This window comes from Asterias amurensis, chromosome 3 (genome assembly GCF_032118995.1).
Source record: "Asterias amurensis chromosome 3, ASM3211899v1".
NCBI lineage: Eukaryota > Metazoa > Echinodermata > Asteroidea > Forcipulatida > Asteriidae > Asterias > Asterias amurensis.
The window spans coordinates 9846634-9861227 of record NC_092650.1 but is presented as its reverse complement, the minus strand read 5'-3'; the positions used below and the strand labels follow the sequence as shown (position 1 = coordinate 9861227).

At 40.0% G+C, this 14594-nt stretch overlaps 1 protein-coding gene across 3 annotated transcripts in view; it reads right to left on the bottom strand.

Moving 5' to 3' along the window:
- The window catches only part of LOC139934334 (chloride channel protein C-like), a 191558-nt gene that overhangs the window by 140949 nt on the left and 36015 nt on the right, over window positions 1–14594 (bottom strand). The window lies entirely within an intron of this gene.

Sequence of the window (14594 nt, the reverse complement as noted above, 5' to 3'; positions counted from 1 at the left end):
TGACTTTATTTTTACTTTTATATATGATGTTAATTAGTATTACATTTTTAACAACATATGTCATTTTTATGGTAATAAACTACATTAAACTAAAGTAATGGACAAAACAAAATCTCCCCAACGTAAAACTCCAAAAGGTTGGGACCACAATGGTCCCGGAAGTTCAAATCCGCGCGAGACTTGCACAGTCTATTATATTAACACTATACATTTTTTGTCACTTCTTGAATCCATGGGTCTCCACATGTTAACAAACCTACTCATGAGATGGGTCACACACTAGATCTTTTTATTACCAGGAAATCGGACATGGTTCTTAATAGCCCCCTAACACCCCACCACCTTTTGTCTGATCATTTTTCTGTTATTTGCAATTTGTAACAAAACAAGTCTGCTTTTCCTGCTAAACAGATTGTTTATAGGGATATTAAATCCATTGACATTAATTGCTTGAAAGGTGACTTACATGTAGTCTCTTTTAGGCTATGGGACACTCCTCAAGGTCTTGAGGAGCTTACGAAGTGCTATAACTCTACGCTAGCTATTGCCTTCAATACACATGCCCCATTCAAGTCTAAGATGGTCACCACTAGGCCCCGTCTATCTTGGTTTAGTCAAGAAATCAACTCTGCCCTGAGGATGAGGAGACAAGCAGAAAAGAAGTGGTGACGAACAAACATGGTCTCTGAGCTTTCAGAATATAAACTTATAAGAAATAAGGTTACCTTTCTTCTTAACAAAGCTCGCTGTAAATTTTTACAAAGACTTTATCGAAAGTAATAGTTCCGACCAGAGGAAATTATTTAGAGCATCTAAAAAGCTGCTTGGGCATAGTGTTGACGTCCTCTATCCACCTTTTAAAAATAAAATGACTCTTGCTAATGATATGGGTAGCTTTTTTGTGAAGAAAATATCTAATATTCATGCTAAACTTGATGACTTGGAAGTTTCAACCTCTGTTGACAGACCGTTTTCTTTTACACCTGAAACAATGTCCGGTAATAACCTGTTTGATAGTTTCGCACCATTAACCTGTGACTCACAGGTAAAACAGCTTGTTGTCAATTCTTCTAAGGGATCATGCGCTCTGGATCCCATGCCTACTAACCTTGTGGGTGAGTGCCTTGTTGTTTTACTTCCAGTAATTACTCATCATTAGTTTCTGGTACATTTCCTACTGACTGGAAAGAAGCTTTAATATGCCCTTTATTAAAATAAAATAAAAACAATCTTGATATGAAATTAGAAAACTACCAACCAATCAGTAACTTACAATTTATTTCTAAATTAACTGAGAAAAAATCTTGTCAAGCTGCTGTGACTATCATCGAAGATTGCATTAGGGACATCAGGCAATGGATGATACATGACCGGCTTTTAATTAATGATGCTAAAAGTGAATTTTTGATCATCAGATCATTAGCAGCAGTTGAAGAAAATTAATATTTCCGATATAATGACAGGTGAAGCTACCATTTTTCCTACAACATGTGTTCTTAACTTGGGGTCTTGGTTCGATTCTGAACTTACACTGTACAATGAACACCCACATCAATAAAGCTTGCTTGCAGCCTTTTTTCATCTTCACAACATCAAACGCATTATACGTAGTCAATTCCTTACACAAGACTCTCTTTTAAAACTAATTCATGCATTTGTGACCAGTCGTCTTGATTATCGTAACAGCCTTTTGTATGGTCTGCCAAAGTCACAGATAGCTAAACTACAAAGGGTTCAAAACGCAGCTGCCAGAATTGTTACTAATACACACCGATTTGAACACATCACACCTATAATTCGTCAATTACATTGGCTGCCTGTTTCGTACAGGATTCATTTTAAAATCCTGTTGTTGACATTCAAAGCTCTTCGTGGTCTTTCTCCAAAGTACATACAGGATCTTGTTTCCATCCGGAAAGTATCTACATATAAACTTAGGTCATGGAATACTGGTATTTTCCTAGATTATCCTTCTGGTAAAATGTTGACTACATTTGGTGCTAGGGCTTTTTCTGGTGCAGCCCCCAAGCCTTGGAATGCGCTACCGTTTCACATATGTAGCGAACAGAAGCTCATCTTTTTTAAATATAATATAAAAACCCACCTTTTTAAAACCGCTTTTTAGTGTGTCTTCATCTATGGTCACCTTGCCAGTTAGTTTAGAATTTTAGCATAGATATATGGAGGACGAAAAGTGGACATCTGCTTTACTGGTATCAGAATTGCAGAAAAGCAGAATTTATGTGTTTTTTTATCAATTTTTCACCTTTTCTACTTTTCTGCTACCTGAAAAGTAGATTGAACTTTTTGTGAAAATGCATTTTCTACTTTTCTACTTTTCTGTTGCCAGAAAAGCAGGTTTTACTTTTTCTCCACATGCTGACGGACGAAAAGTGGGTCAAATTGGTTGAAATTGGTGTCTTTGGAAAGGAAATTGTGTAAGCTTTCCAAATATGTCTTTATTTCTTTTGTAGGAACATGTTTAGGTATGATAACCTTTTGACCTCTACTTTGACCTTGAATTTGACCTTGTGGATCATGTGACCCGGCAACGAACTTTGGTGAAAATTTACCCTTATATGTTTTCTCCACAATATCAAAAATTTAGAGATATAATATTTTTGGCTTGCTTTCAAGCTCCACTCAAAGTTGTCCTACTTCACTTTTCCTGTGCAAAGTACATGTACATGTACATTTAATACATGTCCATACGTATGTATACATGTCATGATTTTGCTTGATATACATGCGTATGAACAGGTATGTATATGTACATGTACTTTGCATAGGAATAGGCAAGTAGGGTAACTTTGAGTGGAGCCTGAAGGCAAGTCAAAACTATTGTATTTCTAATTTGTCTATATTGTGGAGAAAACGTATAAGGGTAAATTTTCACCGAAGTTTGTCGCCGGGTCACGTGATCCACAAAGTCAAATTCAAGGTCAAAGTAGAGGTAAAAAGGTTATCATACCTAAACATGTTCCTACAAAAAAGAAGAAGACATATTTGGAAAGCTTACACAATTTCCTTTCCAAAGACACCAATTTCAACCAATTTGACCCAAAGGTTACCGATTTATGGTCGTTTGAATGTCAGAGGTCAGGCGCATTTTGACCGAAATCAACAAGAAAGAGCATGTCGTAGCGCGAAAACCGTTTATCGGATAGAGCTGAAATTTGAAATTTGAGCTTGTTGAGCCACGAGGGTAGGGTTTAACCCATTGGGTGATTTGACACGGAATGACCCTATTAAAAAGATATATTTAACAAATTGTTTTTTAAGTGGGTCTTTCTATTGTTGTTCCTTGGCCTACGGCAATTTACGAACCGCGCACCTTTAAAAAATGGATTTCCCGTGATTTTACTCATTGTGTTTCAGAATAATTCAGAATTCGGGCAGTCCGACGTATAGACCTGTATTATGCCGCCACCATCCTGGTAATTTGCCCTGTTTCTTTTAACAGTGCTGTCTCGTTTTGGTTACATTGATTTGATGGGAGAACTGAAGATGGCTGCATTATGATAAAGCAAGATCTGTGGGTGCACCACACTAAATAATGTCTCCTGATCCATTGAACAATCCATCATATAATTGAAATTAAATGAAGGCAATTAAACCCTTTTTTCATTTCCTTCAATTTTGGGCAGCCAGCCGACTACTTTTTGAGTTATGCCAGTTCCAAATGTTAATAACACCCAGTACTGAGTAATGTCAAGGTCCAAGGTTCAATGTTTCAATGTTAAGCCCTGTTCGCATTGGACTTAATTTGGGTAAACTAACCGAGCCAATGGGTAACTTACCCATTTTAAGTCCAATGCAAACAGCCCAGGAGGTTTTCCTCCCAGGTAACTTACCCGACCCGAATGGGTAGTTTAACCGAGCCAAATGTGCCAAGGAAGATTGACCAGGTCAGTTTAACCAAGCCAGAAAGTCCAATGCGGTCGCAAGGACTCGGGTAAATCTCCCATCCGTCCGTGACCCGAAGAAGCTGACATGATTTGTCATGGAAAAAGAAGATTTTCGGGATTATCGAACTGTTCAAGGTAGCAAAAATCAGGAATGCAACTCTTCAGCTGAAAAATTGCGAAAGATCGAGCCAAAATCCGAAAAGTGCTGTCAAGTGTTACGCAGGGGGCCAGCTCGGGCCCACGGTCTCGGTAAGTTTACCCCGAGTCAAATAAATCCAAATGTGCGGACGGTGGGAAAGTTTACCCATCGGAATGTTACCCAGCGTCATGGTTAAGTTACCCAAAATATTAATCCAGTGCGAACACGGCTTTAGAAAGAGATTTTCGTCCCCTATCCTGTTTTCAAGGTTTTATGCTTTGTTCTTTGAATTGGCAAAAACAATTATGATGCCTGTGAGTGACCAGAAGAGGGGCCCATTTCCCTCGGCCTTCGGCCTCGGGAAATAGGTCGCTCTTCTGGTCACTCAAAGTCCCTTGTGGGAATAGACGTATACTAGTTACCTAGTTGCCAGTCAATATGTGTATAATAGCGTCCTCAACAGTGATTCCAGCATTTTATATATATTGCTCATGTCGAAACAAAAAAGTTTGCAAAGTTTCGCAACATTTTGGACAAAAATGGGGGGGGGGGAACGAAAGAAAAAAAGAAGAAAAAAACGAATTCCAGTGATGATTTGTGAATTTGTTTAGCGTCGTCATGTAAAAGTCAGTGCAGTGACCAGGGGTAAATATGGGTACGTTTGTTAAGCTTCCCCGCAGGTCGACCCGGTCTACCCCGGTACGTTTGAATAGCTTTGACGGGGGCTCACCCGGGTCAGCCCCCAGTGCCTTGCTTGTGGAGTGGGTCACTTGGGGTGACCTGAGGTGCATGTCGTCACCTTGAGAGGGCGAGTGTGATTGTTCGATTAGCTCTTGTCAGGGGCGCAGCCGAGTGAGCACTCTGCGGGGTTGACCCAGGGAAGCTTATCGAACGCACCCAATGTGAAGTGCTTTGGGACGCCTTTCGGGTGTGGTTGGCGCGACTGTTCCTGCTGCTGGCCCTGGGTGGGCGTGCGTGTATTTGCTGCTCCTTGGTTCCCGCCTTTTCTGGACTTCTGCCTCTTGTTCAATACCCGTTCACGGGCTGAATCCGAGGCCCTCTCAGAGGAAGCCCTAGTGACAGGGACCCGAAGACGAGGGCTGGCCCTGTGAGTGGGGTATTCCGGGGGAATCCCAGGTACCCGACTCTGCACCATCAATCCTTTTCCCCATGGCTAGCGCCCCACAGCCTATGGCGTGGGCGGGTGCCATTCGGGTTGGATAACCTCATAAACGACCGTCACCGACCGTCGTGGGGGGATCCACGTGGTCGGTGCGGGCCGGGTACCCTGAGCCGTGTGGAGGGGGGATGCCCTCCGGCTTCAGAGACCCCGAGGCGGTGCTGGGAGAGGGGGCTGTGCGCTCCGGAATGGAGCCACTCTTTGTCCTGCCTCTCTTGGTCGCTGCCCCGGCACTGGTTTTCTTGGCCTTGCCGGGGCGTTTGACCTTCGATTGGGTTGACCCACGCACGCTGACCAAAGAGGGGGAGCGGGAAGCATCCCCTCTTTGATCGGTGGGTCCACCGGCCGACTGAGGCTGCAGGGGCCGGTTGAAGGGCTGCGAGCCAGGCGACGGAGTGTCGGCGGCGCAGCCCTCCGAGAGCTCCGACTGTCCCGGGGGAACGGATGTAACCCCAGTATCGACAGTCGCAGCCCTCCCCAATTTCTTTACACTACTCTTAATTTAACTTGAAGAAATCAAACTATTTTATTTCTCAAACTCTCTACAACAACAACTATAACTCTACAATTTCTAGTCTTTATAAAAAGCTCTCAGCAAAGGATAAGGCGTTTTTATTTTATCACAAAAACAGTGTACTGTTTGACACAGATTTATCACAACCTTACCCACTCGTGGCTAAGACAAAAGAGGACGACTCCTAGGCAGGCATGTCGCAGGGTGTTGTGGGTAGGACGGTGGAGGGCGCTATTGCGTGTGTGAAAGTCTTAGCATTATTGCCTCCAGCATAGGGAATATGCAAATTAGTAATTTGACTCTACCGGTAACTAGAGTGAAGTAGACTTGCTTCTACACAAAACATTAAATCTGCTTTTCTACTATTCTGATAGCAGAAAAGCAAATGGCAACTTTCCGTCCGCCAGAGTAAAATCTGCTTTTCAGGTGGCAGAAAAGTAGAAAAGGAGAAAAATTGATATAAAAAACCATAAAATCTGCTTTCCTGCAATTCTGATACCAGACAAGCAGATGTCCACTTTTCGTCCTCCATAATAGATATAAGGTTAGAGGCGTCCGTCTCATGAAAAGGTCAAAACATTACCGATGCCAGCAGGGTTAGGCTATGTAATAAGTAACTATTAGTTTGGGCACTGGCCTGGTGACCAGTCTTTTGACAGTACAGCCACTAAATTGCCATCGAGGCACAGAGGGGAAACAAGGGCTGTAACGAGGGTGTTATTACCCCTATCGAGTGCATACGCCTCGTAGCGAGCGAGTACAAAGGGGCTAGTTAGGACCATCTTTTAGAGACGAGGTCTTCGTGTTTGCTGAAGCAGATCAATAAGCCCTCGCTACACACAGAACAAAGATTAAGCCATGCGAAGCACACGGGCTGCTTCTGCAAGGGATGATCTCAGATAGGGATATAACAAAAAAACACTTGGACAGACAGACATGATAATAAAGAATGCAACCAGAAATTCAAGCGCGCTTCCATTGGTGTTGGTGTTGTCATGAATTTCATTCATAATGGAGTAGTTACACTCTTGGGGGAATGACTTGCAAAGTTGTAAAACCATGGGAAGGGACATAAGAAATAGAAGACTAAAACTCTTAGTCTAGAGTCTGACAACATTTGATTTGTTTTTCCTTTTTTTTTTTCTCGTGTGTATCAACAAAATTCCACGCCTGACTCTCGTTCAAAATTATTAAATAAACCCATGGATGTGGTTTCGTGTGGGGGTTGTTCTAAAACCCCCTCGACCCCCTCGACCTTTGTGCGATTTTTTTTCTGTACACCGAAATTGCCACAGTTCACAACCTCAGCCAATCACGCACACAATTTTGTATGCTGACGTCGACAACCATGCCTTGCACATCACAACAACACAGCGTACGAGACAGACCATACACACGCAGCATGCACGAAGCAAACTTTGCGTGATTGGCTGCTGAGATCGGGCCTGTGGCAATTGTGATGTACAGATAAAAAACCGCAGCATTTCCACGCGTATCTCTTGGCCGATCCGAGATTAATTACAGCCAACTCATTACGTGATGATCAGGTGAGACCCATTTCCGGCCGATCGCTTCCGTCCTGTGTACTATTCCTCACTGCTGCATGGTACTACTAGAAGCGGAGCGCAAGGTTGTAGACATGGTCCACATGTGTTTTGGGGTCCCCAATCGGTGTGCACGTGACGTGCGGAAGCGGAGAGTAAATACTCCCAATTCTGTGTGGCTGATGCAGATAAATATAACCGCAGTCTCAGACTTGAAATCAAGTCTAGTCGTGGAAGGAAGTTACGTCGCGGATCACACACTGAATGCTAAATCGGGGACTTAATTCTTACTCGGTCGTAAAGCGACATTTTTATGAATTCGGAATTGGGACATTCTTCGAATACGGGGCGGACGTCAAGGGGTCGTGGGTCGTGGGGGTCGAGGGGGTTTTAGAACAACCCGTAGGTTTCTGTTTGCGGGATTGGGTAGGGATTATTTAAGTCTTCATTTTGTTTCGTGTGCGTGACCTCACATGACCTCTACTTCCGGTCGTAACCGAAAGTGCCCTCTAATTCAAAAGTTGCAAATGTTATGAAGATGCTTTCAACGATGTTACAGCACCCTCTAGCAGCAGGTTGAAAACTCTTTAAAATGGACTTTTTGAAGGTGTGTGGTGAAGTTTTGTGTAACCACTTCAAATTTTACACACACGTTTACTGTCAGGCAGGCATTGTATACATGTATGTGTGAAGTTTCAGATCAATGACGTCATCGGGGGTCACATGATGCGGCCTTAAAGGTGCACTTTTTGAACTAAGTAGGTTGTTGGATATTCGCAAGTTCATTTAAATTGTGGAATGACGTCATGATGACGTCATCACATGATTTTTTAGGAATTTTTCAATTTTTGCACCTTTAAGTGATAAATTGCTAACTGCTTTGAAAACACAAAAAAAAATCAAATTCAGCTGAGAAATTTGAAAATTCTATTGACGCAACAGCTATAATGCATTTGTGCACAAATGCAATCATGTCTAGTTATTATTGTTATTATTTGTCCGAGGGTGGTTAAATCTGTTATTAGGAGCATTAGTGTACCACACCGTTATATTATTAACTTTTCTCTAATCACCGGTATTTTTCCAGACAAGTTAAAAGTGGCTAGAGTAACTCCAATTTTTTAAAGTGGAGATCCAACTGTCATTAGTAACTACCGCCCTATTTCTGTTCATCTCGTTTTTCTAAACTGTTTGAATTATGTTCAACAGGACAGTAAAATTTTTAAAGTTTAAATTACTTCATAATGGCCAGTATGGGTTTTGTAGTAATCGGTCTACTGCTATGGCTTTGATTGATTTAACTAACAAAATTGTTGATTGTTAGGAAGATAACTTGTATACTATGGGTATTTTCTTAGATTTATCAAAGGCCTTCGATAAAATTAATCATCGTATTTTACTAGACAAGTAAGTACATTATGTATGGCTATTGTGGTGTGTCAGTTGATTGGTTTTCTAGCTACTTATCCAACCGTACCCAATGTACAATTTATGACAATTCCACTTCTCATCTTTCTAAAATTTCTTGCAGCGTTCCACAGGGTAGTTTATTGGGTCCCCTCTTATTTATCATTTACATGAATGATATTTGTACAATTCCTCTAACTTGTTTTCTTTCATACTTTATGCAGACGATACTACATGTAATGTGTTGTGATCAAACAAGGACCGTTGTACATTATTTCAGGATGCAAAATGTTCATTTAAATAAGCTTTCCAACTGGTTCATTGCTAACAGATTATCTATCAACTATAGGAAATGCAATTTCATGAGATTCGGAACAAAAAACAAAAAAAACTTTTCATAATTTTGACATCACCATGTGCAATGAACAAATCCCTCAGGTTGATTCTACTACATTTCTTGGTGTTGTTATTGATAGCCAGTTAACTTGGAAGCCTCACATTAGTGCCGTCTGTAACAAACTTTCTAAATCTATAGGTATCATTAGTTGTCTCAGATCAGTTTTCCCAGGTACTATTCTGCATACGTTTTACCTTATTTCTTACTGTAATATTGTCTGGACCAATGGGTTTCCCAGTAATTTACATAATTTAGTCCTTTTCCAAAAGAAGCTATTGGGATCATTTCTAATAGTCATTTTCAAGCTAGCACCAACCCGTTATTCAAAAGTTGTAATCTCCTTCCTATAAATAATATGATTGTCTTTCAGCAACTGGTTTTTATTTATAAACACCATTTTACTCAACATCCCCAACATTTTGCCAATATGGTTCAAACAAATTATAATGTTCATAGCCACAATACCAGGTCTTCTCCCCTTTTACATTTCTTTAAGTTTAGAACCTCTGCCTTTAAACATAGCATTAGGCACTCTGGGCCTCTCCACTGGAATGATTTACCCGTTAGTTTAAAGCCATTGGACACTTTCGGAACAGAAAAGTTCACAGATTTACAAATAACTTACAGGGTTTACAGAAGGTAATGGTGAAAGACTTCTCTTGAAATATTATTCCCTGAAATGCTTTACTTTTTGAGAAAACGTTAAAACAATATCAATTTTCGATATCGAGAATTACGGATTTATTTTAAACACATGTCATGACACGGCAAAACGAGCGGAAACAAGGGTGGGTTTTCCCGTTATTTTCTCCTGACTCCGATGACCAATTGTGTCTAAATTTTCACAGGTTTGTTATTTAATATATAAGTTGTGATACACGAAGTGGGGGCCTTGGACAATACTGTTTACCGAAAGTGTCCAATGGCTTTAAGAAATAGCCAGAATCTATTCAGTTTCCACATAATCTTAAACTAAAGGCAGTGGACACTATTGGTAATTACTCAAAATAATTATTATCATAACCTTTCTTGATTACAAGCAATGGGGAGATGTTAGTACTCAAAGCTACCTGGCTCCACGTCACCAATCCTTCTACCCATCGCAAGCGCACCACAGCCTATGGCGTGGGCAGGTGTCGATCCGGTAGGGTGGCCTCGCAAAAGCCTGTCAACAACCGTCGTGGGGGAACCCACGTAGTCGGCGAGGGCCGGGTACGCTGAGCCATGTGGAGGGGGGAATCCCTCCGGCTGCAGCTCCGGAATGGAGTAACCTTTAGCCCTACCTCTCTTGGTTGCCGCCCCAGCACAAGTTTTCTTGGACTTGCTGGGGCGATTGACCTTAGATTGGGTGGACCCACGTACGCTGACCGAAGAGGTGGAGCGGGAAGGCTCCCTCCTTGGTCAGTGGGTCCCCCAGTCGACTGAGGCTGCGAGGGCCGGTTGAAGGGCTGTGAGCCCAGCGACGAAGTGTCACCGGTGCAGCCCTCCGAGAGCTCCGACTGTCCCAGGGGAATGGACGTACCCCCCAGTTCCGACAGTCGGAGCCGTCCCTAATTTCCTTGAACTACTCATTTAATCAACGATCTTTCACTTAAACACTTGAACTAAACAACAATTCTACTATCTTCAATCTCAGTCTTTATTTGAGATCTCAGCAATAAAGGTACAAAGGTGTTTTAAAAAACGGTAAACTGTTGGACGCAGAATTATTTACGTCCTCACCCAACTGTGGCTAAGAGAAAAGTGGACGACTTCGTGGCAAGCATGTCATTGGGCATTGTGGGTAGGACGGTGGAGGAAGCCATTGTGTGTAAAGTCTTAGCAATATTGCCTGGCAGCATAGGGAATATTCAGACTAGTAATTCAACTCTACCGGTAAGTAGGAATGAAACTAAGCCTACGATACAGTGCAAAGTGCAAACTAATTGTACACAATGTATGCTGGCTTAGGGGCCACTTATTGGCTATTTTCCTAAGCCGGTCTTTTATCATCCGTTAATACATCGCCACGTGATCGGGTTTTGACCAATCAGAGACTGGAAACTGTCCAAGGTATTTATTAATGACAAATAATGAGAAACAATAAAAAGACAGTCAAGTGTACGACTTTACAAATTTTGTAATTTTCTAAAAAAGTAACACTTTAATTATTGTTATTATTCCAGTTTAAGGTTTGTGATGACAATAGAAACCAATTTGTTGTAGACTGGTTAATTTAAGGACAAAGTTGAGATAAAGTTTGGTATTTTTGGGGCCTTTCCATTCAGCGTAATGCGTGTTACCGATTTTCACTGAGCTCTCTCAGCTAAACCAGTTGATCTTTCATTTTTGTTTGATTGGGATCTAGCCTAGAAACCTTGGGTTTTAAAATACAAAAGATGAACACTAAAATCTAATAAGTCTTGCAGCCAGAGAATGGAGAATGATGAAGGACCCTCTAAAACGTAACGCGTGTTACCGCAGAATCGCCCTAATGCAAACTATGGCAACATGTATTTCACATTTCTTTGTGTTGTCACTGCCGCATACATTTTGTACGTTTTGTACAAATACATGTACACTGTTTATGTTTTATAAACTGTTTATTTGTACTTAACAAAAGATACATTTCAGCCATTCCATTGTGACTCGCGTGACAATCTCACTGGTTTTTCAACTTTTGAAAGATCTATACTCCAAAATATAAAACGTGGCTCTCATGTAACTCAATTTATATAAACTTAGTAAAGAGCCCTATAATAAAAAATAAAAAACGAACACAAATTGTGTAGGTATCATGTTTTTATAGGTGTTCCAAAAATGTGACTCGCGTGACTGCCAAAAAATGAAAGGTCCTGTATCCCTGTATGCCGTTGCCCATTCGTGAGAACTCAGAGAAACTTTTTAGTCCCGGATCACTTTTTTTTTAAGTACAAGAGAAGCACTATACTTTACAATAAAAAGTACAAAATAAAAAGTTTTTAAAAAATTGAAAATTTGTTAAATGCAACGTGACTCGCGTGACAGAAGTTTGTGACTCGCGTGACAAGTGAGAATATATACAATAGCTAAACAGGATACTGCATAACAAGAACAATTTATTTCATTCAGAACACTTAGAACTTGAAATTGAAACTTTTCATCAAAGGAAGAAACACCTGAAGCAACATTTAAAGGAAAATTAAGAATCTGAAGAGGCTTTGACTTAAACATGGTAATGTTGGGACGGTTCTGAAAAGAATTGGTGGTTCAACAACACTGTCTGGTCGAAACGTAGAGTTGTGAAACCACCAGTTCTTTTCAGAACCACTCAAACTCATAGAGAGAACCCTTACTAGAAATTATTATATTGTTTTGTGATTGGGGGAAGGACTTTTTTGTCACTTCGCTTGGCAGAGTAGGTTGATAAGAAACAACCAATTTTGGTGTCAAGTTCTAATGGCATTAGACTGTGTTAGGCTGAGTACATGTACATCTGTTAAGTAATTTCTTTATTGATGCCCCTCTCCAAATCTAACTTAAGAATACTGTCTTAAAATACCCAGTTTCATCAAATATTTTTGTTCGTTCTTGTTTTAAGTTTATCATTCCTTGTATTATTTAAATTATGCAGATGTGAATACATTGTACAGTGCAGTATGCAGTGTACACATGTTACATGTAGTTCAACATGATCTGCTGACAGTGTGCCAAGTCATAATTGTACACTGTAATAATTCCTTTTTCTAACATAAATTTATAAATTCAGGGGCATAGTAGTATGTTCCAGTGGGCTGGGGTGCTTTTTTAACATTCCATGTAGACATCATCCCCAGAATACTTTGGTAGCTTTTGCCAACCATGTGCATTAAGTGCATTTGCCGTGACTCGCGTGACAAACTCGAGGGTGTTTTTTTTAAAAAGTAGAATGCCTAGGTAAAAAAAAACTAACAAATTTTTGAAAGACCCTTTGAAAAGACCACTATTATGAGAGAGAAGAAAAAAAATGTTGAGGGTCTATAACAGAAAAAATACTATAATCATTTTTTTTGTGACTCGCGTGACAGTAAAACGAGGGTAAAAATTAACTCAAATTTTTCAAAAGTCAATAGTTCAAAAAGGTTTATTTAATTTTGGCTGTCCTTACTAATGACTCTTTGTTGTTTATACATAATGATTAAATCTGAACACCTATTGTTTCATGATTTTTTTTTCAAAACCTGAATTTCAAGGATTTTTCAGACTTCAGTGTACACTTTTTACCCTTTGATCCCAAGGCTGTCACAAAAACAATAAAGAATATTTTTATAAAGTCTTTTTAGAAATAGAAGCACTAGGTGTTCTTGTTTCAAAATAAATGTAAAAACTTCACTGATAACCATTTTAATTTTTTTACTATGAAGCGCAAATACCATGGAATGGCTGATTTGATTATTTCACAAGTTGCTGAGGAATTTGAGAAACTTTGACATTTTATGAAATGATAGTACTTCGACAATGGCCGGACAAACTGTAGCACAAGTTACACTGTTTTTTGCATGTCAATGTGAAACTAAGATCAGCACATCTTTTAAAGGTATACCATAATTAACTTAAACATGTTAAAGGCATAATAGTTACTAATCATATATTCAATAGACTTGATTGGTTTTTGTTTTAGGACACGATCAAAATAAAAATGAGTAATTTTTTAGCATGTCCTCTGCTCGTAGCACGAGTAACCGATATTCAGAGCTGTCCCTTGCATACAACAATTATTATTTTTCTCGTCAAATTACTATGAGGATCTAGCCTTGGATGTTGGCTCTCAAAATACAAAACATTAAGATTCAAATCAAATATGTTTAAAGGAACACGTTGCCTTGGATCGGACGAGTTGGTCAAAACAAAAGCGTTTGGAACCGTTTTGTATATAATGCATATGGTTGGAAAGATGTTTTAAAAGTAGAATACAATGATCCAAACAAGTTTGCCTCGAAATTGCGTGGTTGTCCTTCTACTGTGCGAACTAACACGGTCGGCCATTTATGGGAGTCAAAATTTTGACCCCCATAAATGGCCAACGTGTTAGTCGACGAGGTAAAAGGAAAACCACGCAATTTCGAGGCATGTTTGTGTGGATCATTGTATTCTACTTGTACAACATCTTTCTACCCATATGCATTTTATAACAAACGGTTACAAACGCTTTTCATAGACCAACTCGACCGATCCAGGGCAACGTGCTCCTTTAATAACTAGAGCCTGCAAAGTATTGGAAAGGACACCATAAAGTGTGGCACTAGTTATCGTGGAATTGACCATGTACAGTAAACCTTCACTTCTTTTAGTTAACATGTTCTGTGTACACATGAGTTACTGCTGATTTAGCAATAATTAACAATACTAAGCTTAAGTAGTTGACAGCAGTACACAATTTTAACCCTTTTATAGTTTGGTACACACAAATAAATGTTCCACTGCAAATGAATTAAATCTAAAGCAAGGTACAGTGATTCAGTGTATTATTCATACAACCCACAACCTAAGTTTAAAATTTAAACAATA